Source organism: Stomoxys calcitrans, chromosome 5 (assembly GCF_963082655.1).
Source record: "Stomoxys calcitrans chromosome 5, idStoCalc2.1, whole genome shotgun sequence".
NCBI classification, from domain to species: Eukaryota; Metazoa; Arthropoda; class Insecta; order Diptera; family Muscidae; genus Stomoxys; species Stomoxys calcitrans.
Genome location: NC_081556.1, coordinates 97,246,971 through 97,261,437, shown reverse-complemented (window position 1 = coordinate 97,261,437; position 14,467 = coordinate 97,246,971). Strand labels below are relative to the sequence as shown.

The 14,467-nt window shown below is 40.9% G+C and overlaps 1 protein-coding gene across 1 annotated transcript in view; it reads left to right on the top strand.

Annotated features, from left to right (window-relative positions):
* LOC106080903 (uncharacterized) overlaps positions 1–14,467 on the top strand; it is a 562,885-nt gene that overhangs the window by 73,767 nt on the left and 474,651 nt on the right. Inside the window, exon 2 of the mRNA XM_059369019.1 lies at positions 9,707–10,012. The gene's annotated coding sequence lies outside the window, so the exon portion shown is untranslated. The remainder of the gene's footprint in view (positions 1–9,706; positions 10,013–14,467) is intronic.

The following is a 14,467-nucleotide window of genomic DNA, read 5'->3' as shown; positions in this document are numbered from 1 at the left end:
GAGCCTCTAGAGGCTCAAGATTCCTATCCGATTTGGCTGAAATTTGGCATAGCATGTTTTGTTATGACTTCCAACAACTGTACTAAGTATGGTTCAAATCGGTCCATAACCTAATATTGCTGTCAAATAAATCCATCTGGGATCTTGACTTCGTGAAACTTAGGAAGGGATGAAAAATTATATTTTCCCCCTAACCATTCGTATGTGGAATTTAAGACGAGTCTCAATAAACACTACTCCCTCTTTCCTCCCTCCAATCCTGAACTTTTCTAGTTGTCAACGTAAAAAAAATAAGTAAAAAGGCGTTAAGTTCGGCCGCGTCGAACTTTGGATACCCATCACCTCGGGTAAATATGTAAACCCAACTTTCGTCAAAATCCGGTGAAAAGAGCATACCTTATGCCCCATAGCAGCTATATCGAAATATGTTCCGATTTGTTCAATTGGGTATAACAAAATATTGGTGATATTGGCGAAGTCGGCCAATAAATGGGCTTTTTAGGGGGACCAAAATCGAGAAATCGGTCTATATGGCAGCTATATCCAAATTTTGATCGATCTAGACCAAATTGTAAAGAATGTTGAAGGGCCTAACGCAGATCACTGTTCCAAATTTCGGCGAAATTGGACAATAAATGCGCCTTTTATTGGTCCAAAACCAAAAACCCAGAGATCGGTCTATATGGCAGCTATATCCAAATCCGGACCGATCTGTGCCATAATGCAGAAGTATGTCAAGGGGCTTAACTTAACACACCGTTCCAAATTTCGGCGACATCGGACAATAAATGCGCTTTTTATGGGTCCAAAACCTTAAATCGAGGGATTGGTCTATATGGCAGCTATATCCAAATCTGATCGGATCGGGGCCAAATTAAAGAAAGATATGGAAGAGCATAAGACAACTCACTGTCCCAAATTTCAGCAACATCGGATAATAAGTGTGGCTTTTATGGGCCTTAGACCCTAAGTTGGAGGATCGGACTATATGGCAGCTATATCCAAATCTGGACCGATCTCAGCCAAATTCACGAAGGATGTCAAAGGGCCTAACACAACTCACTGACCCAAATTTCAGCAAACTCGGGTTATAAATGTGGCTTTTATAGGCCTAAGACCCTAAATCGCAGGATCGGTCTATATGGCAGCTATATCAAGATATAGTCCGATATGACCCATCTTAACCCAAACTTAACCTGCTTATGAGCAAAAAGCAAAAATTTTACGCTGATCAAGAATATATATAGGGTTGCCCAAAAAGTAATTGCGGATTTTTCATACAGTCGGCGTTGACAATTTTTTCACAGCTTGTGACTCTGTAATTGCATTCTTTCTTCTGTCAGCTATCAGCTGTTACTTTTAGCTTGCTTTAGAAAAAAAGTGTAAAAAAAGTATATTTGATTAAAGTTCATTCTAAGTTTTATTAAAAATGCATTTACTTTCTTTTAAAAATCCGCAATTACTTTTTGGGCAACCCAATATACTTTAATGGGTCGGAAATGGATATTTCGATGTGTTGCAAACGTAATGACAAATAGCCAGGGAGCCAATCTATCGGACGCAGTTTGCCAATCTATCGGTCGTAGCTTGACTCGGACAGAATAATCCGCGACGTACCCATATCAGTGGCAACCTCTACCATCGCCACATTGTTTGTTAGAAAGTTTCCTTGGAAATCCTCTACGGAGCTGCAGAGTTCCATTCAGGTTTTGTTCTAAGCCTTTTTAAACTCTCCCCTGTATCTTCTTAATTTCAATTTCCCAGTCTTGTCTTTTTATTTTCGGGAACTTCCTTGGACCAACAAGTTTTGTCGACCACCATAGCAGTAATTTTTTGCCCTTAGGTTTGATTCTTCGATATGCATACTAAAGGAAGTCATTCGGGGCGGTCCCACTTTCCTCTCTGAGTTCCTCAGTAACATACCCTTACGCTGATATTCTCCGCCAGGAGGTAGCCATCCCAAAGACTCGTTTGATCAGTTTTCTTACGCATCCCAGGGCTCATAGAAAACAGCAGCAATTTAATATTGGGCCTACAAAAAAAAACTGCAGAAATCCACCCCTTAGGTTAGGTTAGAGTGACAGTCTATTTTAAACAGGGTCACTTAGAGAGTTTTAGTTCATGGTGTCACCACAGTAGGACCAAATCCTCTGGTGGGAATCGAACTCATGACCCTCTCAATGGTAAACCGAGCACGCCACCATCTCAGCTACCGCGTTGCTTAATCCACCCCTTGTATATTCAAATAAGCATTGAATGGTGCCATCACCAACGATTCTAATGACATCAAATTTATTCTCATTTACTTACTCTTAGACCTTTCAGAATCTTAAAATGATGGTCTCTCATATAAAACCTTATAAAATGTGATGTATTCGTGTGTGGGAAGGCAACCTGAATGCCTTATCTAATTAAAATGACATGATGACACTCCATCATTCATCTGGTGCGAAGGGTGAGGGCCCAAATGGTCGTAGTGTTATAATATGCCATTGGATTGGCAACCTTCTTATTATAATAAAATCCTACAAATATTTTACAGTTAAAATGAAAAGTCCACATTGCAACATTGAGGAGAAGATGAATGGAGATTTTAAGTAAAAGTTCATGTTAGTAATTAAGTAATTTACCAAAAGTTTATGAGACTTCAATGCCTCTTACATTAAAGCACATTAGCTTATTTTGATGGGCAATAAATATTCATGATTGTGTGTGTGTGTTCTGAATGTGTTAGCAATGTTGAATACAATAGTATTTCTGATGCATACCTTAAGGCGCTAAATTAAATAGAATTCAAATTGATAGCCGATGCTACACTGTTGAATATTTGTAAATTATAATACCATCTAAAACCCGCAAAGATTTATATATGTATTAATTTTTGAGGTTGAGAGCCTGTATTACGGGCAAGAGTAGTCTTAAAGTGTTTCTTGTTCCATCGCTAAGCACCTTGAAATTATTAAATCTCAACAGCCTTGAAATTAATAAATCTCCCTACTGGCCGGCTTCCATATATGTATATGGCACACGATTCAGAGACGCATCCCTTAACCTTTAAGCGTAAAACAGAATGAGAGCGTTGTGCTTTCTTCAACTTTCGTTAATATCCGAATTTCTTCATATTTGGCGATATGCATTATCATCACTACCAAATATGAGACTCTTTTTCGCTGCAAACGGCTTCACCGGCATCTTAAATGCCAAAACAGAATGAGCGTTGTGCTTTGTTTTTAAGTGTCACGTTGGAAAATGCAACTCTGTAAACAAATACCACAAAAGCTATGCGCAAAAGTTTAAAAATTTGCAACTTTGACGACTGAAATCGAGGGTCATTCTGTGCTGCCGTACGTGACGTAGTCATTTAAGGCGTCAAAGTTAAAAATTGTTTTACTTTTGTGTGTTGCTTTTGTGGGATTTGTTTACAGTGTTGCATTTTCCAATGCGACACTCAAAAACAAAGCACAACGCGCCCATTCTGTTTTGTTCTGTATAGGTTGGTCTGGAAGGAAACATAGGCTATATAATTTTTTGACACCGTAAGGGGGGCGGACCCTCCCCCTTACCCCAAAAGTACTAAGCAAAAATAAAAGTGGACCGATCGGGACAATATGGATATCATATGAAAGGTATTCAGGAGTAGAGTAAAAATTTCATATTAAAAACTGGTTTCAAGTAATTGGAAGGCCGCCCCAACCCAAAAACACCCTAAAATAGTTTTTTTTTGGACGATCATGACAATATGGGAATCAAATGAAAGGTATTAGGGAGTAGATTGCGAATATGGTCAGGAAGGAGAAATAGGCTTTATAACTTGTGGGTTTCGGCAGTGGCGGACTCTCCCCCGTTACGCAAAAACACCACCCAAAATCAAAAGTGAACCGATCGGGACAATATGGGTATCAAATAAAAGGTATTGGAAAATAGAATACGAATATTGTATTAAAATTTGGGTCTAAGTATCCATCGGGCGCCCCAACCCCAAAATTCCTCCAAACAGACATATTGGACGTTCATGTCAATATGGGCCTCAAATGAAAGGTATTCGGGTGTAGATTACGAATCTGGAATACAAAATCAATTCGAAGTATAGGCGGTCACCCTAAATGGGCATATGACCCATCATAACTTTATGGGACTCGTTTTTTTGGTTGTTCCGTAGAATCAAAAACGGCTGAACCATTTTCTTACAATTTTCACAGATTGTGTAAGTCTATCAGGAAGGAAACTTAGGCTATATAATTTCTATACCCTCCACCATAGAATGGGGGGTATACTAATTTCGTCATTCTGTTTGTAACTACTCGAAATATTCGTCTGAGACCCCATAAAGTATATATATTCTTGATCGTCACGACATTTTATATCAATCTAGCCATGTCCGTCCGTCTGTCCGTCCGTGCGTCTGTCTGTCGAAAGCACGCTAACTTCCGAAGGAGTAAAGCTAACCGCTTGAAATTTTGCACAAATACTTTTTATTAGTGTAGGTCGGTTGGTATTGTAAATGGGCCATATCGGTCCATGTTTTGATATAGCTGCCATATAAACCGATCGTGGGTCTTGACTTCTTGAGCCTCTAAAGTGCGCAATTCTTATCCAATTGGAATGCAATTTTGCACGACGTGTTTTGTTATGATATTCAACAACTGTGCCATGTATGGTTCAAATCGGTCCATAACCTGATATAGCTGTCATATAAACCGATCTTGGGTCTTGGCTTCTTGAGCCTCTAGAGGGCGCAATTCTTATCGGATTTGAATGAAATTTTGCACAGCGTGTTCTGTTATGATATCCAACAACTTTGCCAAGTATGGTTTAAATCGGTCCATAACCTGATATAGCTGTCATATAAATCGATCTTGGGTCTTGACTTCTTGAACCTCTAGAGGGCGCAATTCTTATCCGATTTGAATGAATTTTTGCACGAAGTATTTCGTTATGATATCCAACAACTGTGCCCAGTATGGTTAAAATCGGTTCATAACCTGATATAGGTGCCATATAAACCGATCTGGGATCTTGACTTCTTGAGCCTCTAGAGGTACGACGGATCCTCTCATGACCATCAACATACGTGTTTATTATGGTCTGAATCGGTTTATAACCCGATACAGCTCCCATATAAATCGATCTCTCTATTTTACTTCTTGAGCCCCCAAAGGGCGCAATTCTTATTCGAATTGGCTGACATTTTACACAGGTCTCCAACATATAATTTAATTGTGGTCCAAACAGGACCATATCTTGATATCGCTATAATAGCAGAGCAAATCTTTTCTTATATCCTTTTTTGCTTAAGAAGAGATGCCGGGAAAAGAACTCGACAAATGCGATCCATGGTGGAGGGTATAGAGGATTCGGTCCGGCTGAACATAGCACGCTTTTACTTGTTAGATATAGGATGGGGGCGGTCCCACCCCCTTAACCCATAACCAAAAGTGGAGCGATGGGCACAATATGCTTATCAAATCAAAGGTATTGGAGACTAGAAAATGAATATGGTATTGAAATTTGGGTCCAAGTACCCAGTGGGTCGTCCCAACCCAAAACACCTCTAAACAGATATTTTCGACGTTCCTATCAGTATGGAATTCAAGTGAAAAGTATTTGGCATTAGATTACAAATATGGCATTAAAAAATTAGGTCCAGGTAATGGAAGGTCGCCCCACCCCCACATACCCCAAAATGGGCATAGTAGCCGACCATGGCTATATGAGACTCAAATGAAAGGTATTTAGGAGTGGATTACGTATATGACATTAAAATTTGCGTTCAAGTATAGGTGGCGCTTTTCCACTTAAAAATATGTCAAATAGGTTAATTGACCCATTATAACAATATGGGACTCTAATGAAAGAATCAGTATTAGGCAGTCTAGGAGTTGTCATAAGCACATACGAAGTAGGTTCGTTTGATGGATTAAATTAGCCGAAGAATAAACAAATGGTACATATCGGCAGAAAAACTCTTAGGGGGGCAACGAGTATGCACGAGGCATGTGTGTGATTAGTGGAACGAATCGTAAATAGCCAATAAATATATGTAGCGCGGAATGAAGAGTAACTGCGTACGGGCAAATGTATTTTGTCACATTACAACGTCTCAGTCATAGTGTCCGTCATGACAGGTCACTGTCTGATCGGAAAATATGCTGACAGACTAAAACAAGTAACGGCTTTTGCAGAAGCTGTGACGATGTCTGGTAAGAAGAGACTATAGAACATCTGCTGTGTGTGTGTGTCACGCACAGGTACTGATTTCTTTGAGAATTTGTCTGATTTAGCGGATGGGAACATTTGCAAGTTGTTAAGCTTTTTAAAGCGATTGGCATTAAAACCTTACCTAGCCTATTCCAATTATTCAAAATTTTTCTGTTATGATCTGTTTTGAATGACAAAATCTATTTTATAAGTATGGTCTGAGCCGGTGCACTTGAGATATATGGTGACAATTACAAAACAGTCAGTCTATCCGAATCTAATGGGGGTTTCCTTCATAGAACTTTATTTGACTAAACAACTTTATTTGTTCTTTTTTGTACCTGTACATTAAGGAGTACCTATCTACAACACTTTTTTGACATTCAAATTACTTACCAATCCCCCTGCCCCCTACCCAAAGACATCAAAGAACGTCGGCCCGAGACATCCAAATACAGTTTTTCCCTTTTTTTCAAGTTTTTCCCTCTCACTGCCTTAGTTGCTGATCTCTTCTATCTCTGTTATGAAATCGAAAAACAAAAGTTAACATCTCTTATCTCGGTCATGAGTGCAATTTAAATAGTTTGCTTAAGGTATTCATTAACACTTATCACACCTCTCTGTCTCCGAGAGCCAGCCATAGAGGCGGCACACATAAACGACAACAACATCTACAACGACGACAGAGAAATGCAAACACAACTACATTCACCCACCTTTAAGTGTTTTAGTTGGTATTTTGAAAGGGGGAGGGTACAGTCGATTGCAATAACATACAACACCAAAGGGTTAAGTTGAGTTGACTGGCGTAGAGTGGAGTAGCTAGCTGATGAAGAGTTAGACTTATGTGGGTGTGTAATCGTATGTGTGTCAATGTTACCTTGTCCTCATATCGAAAGGTAAACAGAACACATGCAAATAAGGTTTTAGCACAGAGTTCCTATAGCCCAACCCCACAAGTCTAGTGTGAGAGTTTTTTTTTTTTTTTTTTTTGTTACTCATAGCCAACGACGGAAGTTGTTTCGTCATAGGGTTTACGTATTGGCAATTTTGAAGACCAAGAAGTAAAAAGAAATGAAAAGAAAAAGTATGATGCGGCCCTTAACCAAGTTATCTGGTTAAATACACAGTAGCGCAGAGGTAAGCGTTTCCGTCTATGGCGATGAACGCCTGGGTCCGAATCCTGGAGAGAGAAAAAACCACAGCGGAAAAAATGTTCCCTCCTATTGCTGGATACATTTGTGAGGTACTGTATCATTTGGTATGGCAGCCATGTAAAAACTTCACCACAAAGAGGTGTCGCACTACGGCAAGCCGTTCAGACTCGGCTATAAACAGGAGGCCCCTTATCACCATTGGAATGTTCATGGGCAAATTTGCATTTTTATACACTCCACCATAGTATGGGGGTATACTATCTTCGCCATTCCGTTTTTATACCCACCACCAAAGAATGGGGGTATCTTCATTTTGTCATTCCGTTTGCAACACATCGAAATATCCATTTCCGACCCTATAAAGTATATATGTTTTTGATCAGCGTAAAAATCTAGGACGATCTAGAAATGTCCGTCCGTTTGTCTGTTGAAATCACGCTACAGTCTTTAAAAGTAGAGATATTGAGCTGAAACTTTGCACAGATTCGTTTTTTCTCCATAAGCAGGTAGAGTTCGAAAATGGGCTATATCGGACTATATCTTGATATAGCCCCCATATAGACCGATCCTCAGATTTAGGGTCTTAGGCCCATAAAAGCCACATTTATTATCCAATTTTGCTGAAATTTGGGACAGTGAGTTGTGTTAGGCCCTTCGACATCCTTCGTTAATGTGGCCTAGATTGATCGAGATTTGGATATAGCTGTCATATAGACCGATCCTCCGATTAAGGGTCTTAGGCCCATAAAAGTCACATTCATTATCCGATTTTGCTGAAATTTTGGACAGAGAGTTAAGTTAAGCCCCTCGACATACTTCTGCAATATAGCACAGATCGGTTCAGATTTAGATATAGCTGCCATATAGACCGATCCTCCGATTTAGGGTCTTAGGCCCATAAAAGCCACATTCATTATCCGATTTTGCTGAAATTTGGGATAGTGAAATGTGTTAGGCCCTTCGACATCCTTTGTTAATGTGGCCTAGATCGGTCCAGATTTGGATATAGCTGCCATATAGACCGATCCTCCGATTTAGGGTCTTAGGCCCATAAAAGCCACATTTATTATCCGATTTTGCTGAAATTTGGGACAATGAGTTATGTTAAGCCCTTCGACATCCCTTGTCAATTTGGCCCAGATCGGATCAGATTTGGATATAGCTGCCATATAGACCGATCTCTCGATTTAAGGTTTTGGGCCTATAAAAGGCCACATTTATTGTCCAATGTCGTCAAAATTTAGGACAGTCAGTTAAGTTAAGCCCCTCGACATACTTCTGCAATATGGCACAGATCGGTTCAGATTTAGATATAGCTGCCGTATAGACCGATCCTCCGATTTAGGGTCCTAGGCCCATAAAAGCCACATTTATTATCCGATTTTGCTGAAATTTAAGACAGTGAGTTGTGTTAAGCCCTTTGACATCCTTTGTCAATTTGGTTCAGATCGGTTCAGATTTGTATAGACCGATCTCTCGATTTAAGGTTTTGGGCCTATAAAAGGCCACATTTATTGTCCGATGTCGTCAAAATTTAGAACGGTCAGTTAAGTTAAGCCCCTCGACATACTTCTGCAATATGGCGCAGACCGGCCCAGATTTAGATATAGCTGCCGTATAGACCGATCTCTCAGTTTTTGGTTTTTGGGGCCATAAAAGCCACATTTATTATCCGATGTCGACAAAATTAGGGACAGTGATTTATGTTAGGCCTCTTGACATTCTTCTTCAACTTGGCCCAGATCGGTCCAGATTTGGATTTAGGAGCCATATAGACCGATCTCTCAATTTAAAGTTTTGGAGCCATAAAAGGCGCTTTGATTGTCCGATTTCGCCGAAATTTGGGAGAGTGAGTTGTGTTTGGCTTTTCGGCATCCGTATCGTATATGGTTCAGATCGGCTTATTTTTAGATATCGCTACTAAAAAGACCAATATTTTGTTATACACAATAGAAAAATGACTTGTACTCATTATTATTTGGTCCAAATCGGAACATATTTCGATATAACTGCTATGGGACATCAGGTATACAACTTTCACCGGCTTTTGATGAAAGGTGGTTTACATATATACCCGAGGCGGTGGGTATTCAAAGTTCGGCCCAGCCGAACTTAACGCGTTTTTACTTGTTTTTTGATGTTTTCGCCAGGAGTTTGTCATTGTCATCAATACTCGCTCTGTAAGGGTTGAGGCGACTGTATCTGCCGGATTGTAATTGAACTACTCTGGTTTGCGGGGGTAACTTAAAAGTAGACCACAATTTGCCTAAAATAGTATCTAAGTTACATTGCTTGAATTGTTCCAGTCACAAATTCCGCTTATGTTGTTTGACTACACTGTTTATTTTCAGATTCTGCTCGCTTATTGTGGGATTAGTAAGGTTACATGCAACGAATCCCATCACGCTTGTCTGCGAGTACCGCTGCTTGCTCCAGTCAATTGGGCCGCATCTGGGGCATTTGACCGATTGCTATAAAGCGAGTGGCTACTGCGTTAATGATGTCTCGGAATTCTTTCTCGGCAACTAGCGGATTTAAGGGGTGTAAGCTCACTGGAGTGGGGATTGGCGTACTCTCTGAAGAAGACCAAATCGTCTTTCTTCTGATTGATATACATCCGTGGCCCAGACTTTGCGAAGTCGGGTGATCGATCAATGGTGAGTATTATTGGGAGGTGGTCTAACCCCAGGGACGTCGCTCAGTGGATGTAATGGAAATGTCTGGCGAGCTTCTGCACTGACTGACTGTAATATACCTCGCTGGTCATTACCTAGGGAAGAATGCTTTGAAATCAATCCCATATCAGCCGGTTGTATGTAACAGATTTACCCGATGGAGTCCTTCTTCGGCTAGGTCTGTTGCCTCAGTGTACGTGTTCTTAAATTTATTCGTAGTTCCGCGCAGTGCATTCCACAACCGGTTCCACTATCTTCTCTTAGATTCATCTGTAAAGATATTAAAATTCCCAAGCCTGACCCGCCCTTTCTGCCACCCCGCTATGGTAGGAATTAAGACATGCAACTTGCTGTCAACAATATTCTCCCTCGTCAGCTTGTGAGTTTGCAGGTGAGCCATAACATTTTCGAGTAAATCTGTATGGGTGGCCAGCAAACTCTAAACCTAAGTAAGTTGTGACAGCCTTAACATTCCTCTCGGCCGATTACCCGGCGTAAAGGTCAACCGGCTGAATACCAAGCAACACCTCCAAGGAGTTTGACGCATTAGAACTCCTAGTCCCACTAACTCAGTCACCCGCCACCAAACTTGGCATACATGTATCAGAACCTAAGTGCCGGTATCTGTTAGACGCGAAAGCCGGGCAATGACATAGGAAATGCTCCAACTTCTCATCACCTTTCCCGCATGCCCTACATATGCTATCGTTTGACGCACCGCATATGTGAGCTCGTAGACCCATGTGTCCGTCATGACACCAATTCCATTACTGACTTCCCTCTTACATCCTTTCAGTAATATCCTCATCTTTTCACGATCTAGATCCCCCCATAGGATTATTTTTGCCCTCCTACCAACCGTTTCGCCAAAGGTTTGCAGGCGCATTCGTCGCCCACGCTCTAACTCAGACAGCGTCGACACGAATGTGTTCAGGTTAACCAAGTTTGTTGACGACAGTCCTCTGGCCTTCATTGCCAAATCGATTGTCATTTCATTCCCCCTTGTGGCCCGGCACCCAAACGATGTGGATTTTGCCATCCTCAGAGAAGGCGTTAATTTCCCTCTTACTCTGCAAGATTGTTCGTGACCTTATCGCCCTGGATGTTATTGCCTTTATGGCAATTTTACTGTCCGTAAATATGTTCACACTTGGCGTCCTCGCATTAGCACCACACCACCTCACACATTCCGTGATGGCCGGGATCTCCGCCTGCAGGACCGTTTTATGGTCAGGCAGTCTAAAATGTAGACCCCTAGGCCTATTCTGTCCTCTAGCTATGATCCATCCGTGTAATATGTTCTTCCAAATGGCAATACTTGGGTTCCGTCCATCCAAGATTGTGCCGCTGGCAGCAGTGCCTCGCACTCGACTCTTAGTTTCATCTCAGGTATCCGATCGGAAACCTCCTCCCTTTCTTCCAGGTTTCCTATAGTCGCAATGGTATGAGCTGTTCCTCAATCCATTCTCCCATCGCCTTAAGTCTCATAACCGCAGTGTTTCACACATTAATCTGTCGGATATCCAGCATAGTCTCCAGTGCCCTAGTGGGCGTGGTCCTCATCGCTCTGCCTATGCCAAGACCACATGTTCTCTGAACCTGTTGTATGGTCCTTATGTTGCACTTTTTCTCCATAACAGTCCACCAAACTACTGAGGCATAAGTAAGTATTGGTCTAATCACGCTTCTGTAGAGCCAATGGACTATCCTCGGATACAGGCCCCATTTCGAGCCAACGGCCCGTCTACATAGTGCCCAATATCTGTGAGCCTTTTCAGTACGCTCCTGAATGTGACACTTCCAATTAAGTTTCCTATCCAAGATCACACCTAAGTATTTGACCCTGTCAGATATCGAAATCGTCTTATTGAGGAAATGTGGTGCGTTAAAATGGCCTACCTCCGTCTTCCTCGTGAACAGGCATATTTCCGGCTTCTCTGGGTTAACATTGAGACCTCTGGGTCTAGCCCAGTCATATGCCACATTCAATACACTTTCGGCCATTCTGCATAGCTGTTTCGAATTCTTACCCCTTAGAAGTATTATAACATCATCTGTGTAGCAGACTGCCATGAATAGAGATTCGCGAAAGACTAAATTGTCTGTTCAAACCTCAAAACAACTTACTATCCAATATAAACCCCATGAAATCTAGCCGAACTAGACAGTCTCAATGTTGTCCTTTGCAAATTCGGTAGTCTGAACTCAGGCACCAGTGGCCCAACAAGAAGGATTGCGGGGTTACTTTTCGAATTCAGAACGCAGATCAAGCTTATTACTGGCCTAGGTGTACAGGCAACTGGTAACTGGGCGAATAAGTTTCCGTACCCTATTTTCAACCTAACCTAGCCTAGCTTTAGGCTATCAATCAAGAATTCACTTCTCCTGTAAGTCGATTATGTTGGCCTTGTACTTTGAAGTTCATACGTTTGAGCACTATAAACTGCACCTTCTCTGTTCATATGGAAATGCTCATAACTATTGAACTGAGAAACCCCAACGTGTACAAGCTGAGATGACTTTGTAGAGTCAACTTTATCCCACCTCACCGAACTGCACACCTTTGGCAACACTGATTCGCAATTATTCCCTACCTCACATGGCAGAAAAGAGATAAAACATAAAAGTAGACTGAAAGGATGAACTGATACACATATACCTGTGTACATACCTACCTAGCCTGATCTAATGCAATATGTGATTGTAAATATGTATGTATTTGTATGTGCGGATTCAAGTCCCCTTGCACAAAGGTAGCAACATTGTTGACATAGTGTATCCTTTTCAATGAATTGCCTTCAAACATCATGGACATCATTTTTATCGCCTAACTTTCGGATGGTCATGTTAAGCCTCTGTAACGACTTTAATGCCTAAATTAGTTAGACCATTCGTATGTGTTGTCCGGAATCTATCTCGTTTAAAGGTTAACGATGGCAATATCACATCACCATTGGTAGTTTTCTTAGTTTTTGTTTCACTGCAATGAGTGGATATGTGGAAAAGTCTTTTAAAAGACTTTAAAACTGGAAAAGCCAATAATAAAATGACGATGATAATGGCAATCACGGCCAACTTACATTAAAAATTGTGATTTGGTGTTAGGCAAAGGCAGATCATATGAGAAATAGCTTAAGGTTGGTATAACCCCCTTTGTAAAGTGGGAAATACGAAAATATTTTCTTATCACAATTATCATACTAATTTGCTGACAGTTTTCCACATAATTTATTGTAATGACTTTCAATAAAGACAAACAGTGGGCCAAACGGCGAAAAATTTAAAATAAGTCGTCAATTTTTTACCTGTTGGTCTGAAAGTTGTAGGCTTTTGTAGAGAAGCACATAGGCTTTCAGTAAAATGGTTGTTGTTGTCTATATCTTTAATATAGGGTGCCAAAGTTGACCACTTCCCCTTATCCAATCTTCAAGGAGCTATAACAAATGATCTGCAATAACAAATATAGCAGATCATATAAAAAAGACAATAAATTAACTATGGGGGTTGTTGTTTTTGCACATTTAAATAGCTACCTTAAAATGGAAATCTCTTTAACGCGTAAATATTACCAAACAATGTGATCCGAAATTCTGCTCTTTGCTAAGTCAAACAAATAAATCCAATCCTCAAGGGGCTATAACTACTGATCTGCACTAAAGAATATAGCAGATCATATAAAAAAGACACTAAATTAACTATGAGAGTTGTTGTTTTCGCACATTTGAATAGTTACTTCATAATGGAATGGAAATAGCTATGCAGACGACGTTATAATACTTCTAAGAGGTAAGGATACGAACAAGCTATGCAGAAGGGCCGAAAGGGTCTTGCATATGGCATATATATGACTGGGCTAGACCCAGAGGACTCAATGTTAACGCAGAGAAGACTGAAATATCCTGTTCACGAGGAAGACGGAGGTGGGCCATTTTAACGCACCACATTTCCTCAATAAGACGATTTCGATATCTGACAGGGTCAAATACTTAGGTGTGATCTTGGATAGGAAACTTAATTGGAAGTGTCACATTCAAGAGCGTACTGGGAAAGCTCACAGATGTTGAGTACAATGTAGAAGGGCCGAAGGCTCGGAATGGGGCCTGAATCCTAGGATAGTCAACTAGCTCTACAGGAGCGCGATTAGACCAATACTTACTTACGCCTCAGTAGTTTGGTGGACTGTTATGGAGAAAAAGTACAACATAAGGACCATACAACAAGTTCAGAGAACATGTTGCCTTGGCATAGGTGGAGCGATGAGGACCACGCCCACTAGGGCACTGGAGACTATTCTAGATATCCGACCCATTGACATACAGATTAAGTGTGAGACAGCCACTACGGCTATGAGGCTTAAAGCGATGGGAGAATGAATTGAGGATGGGAGCAGCTCATACCATCGCGGTATAATCGAGGCGACGATAGGAAACCTGGAAG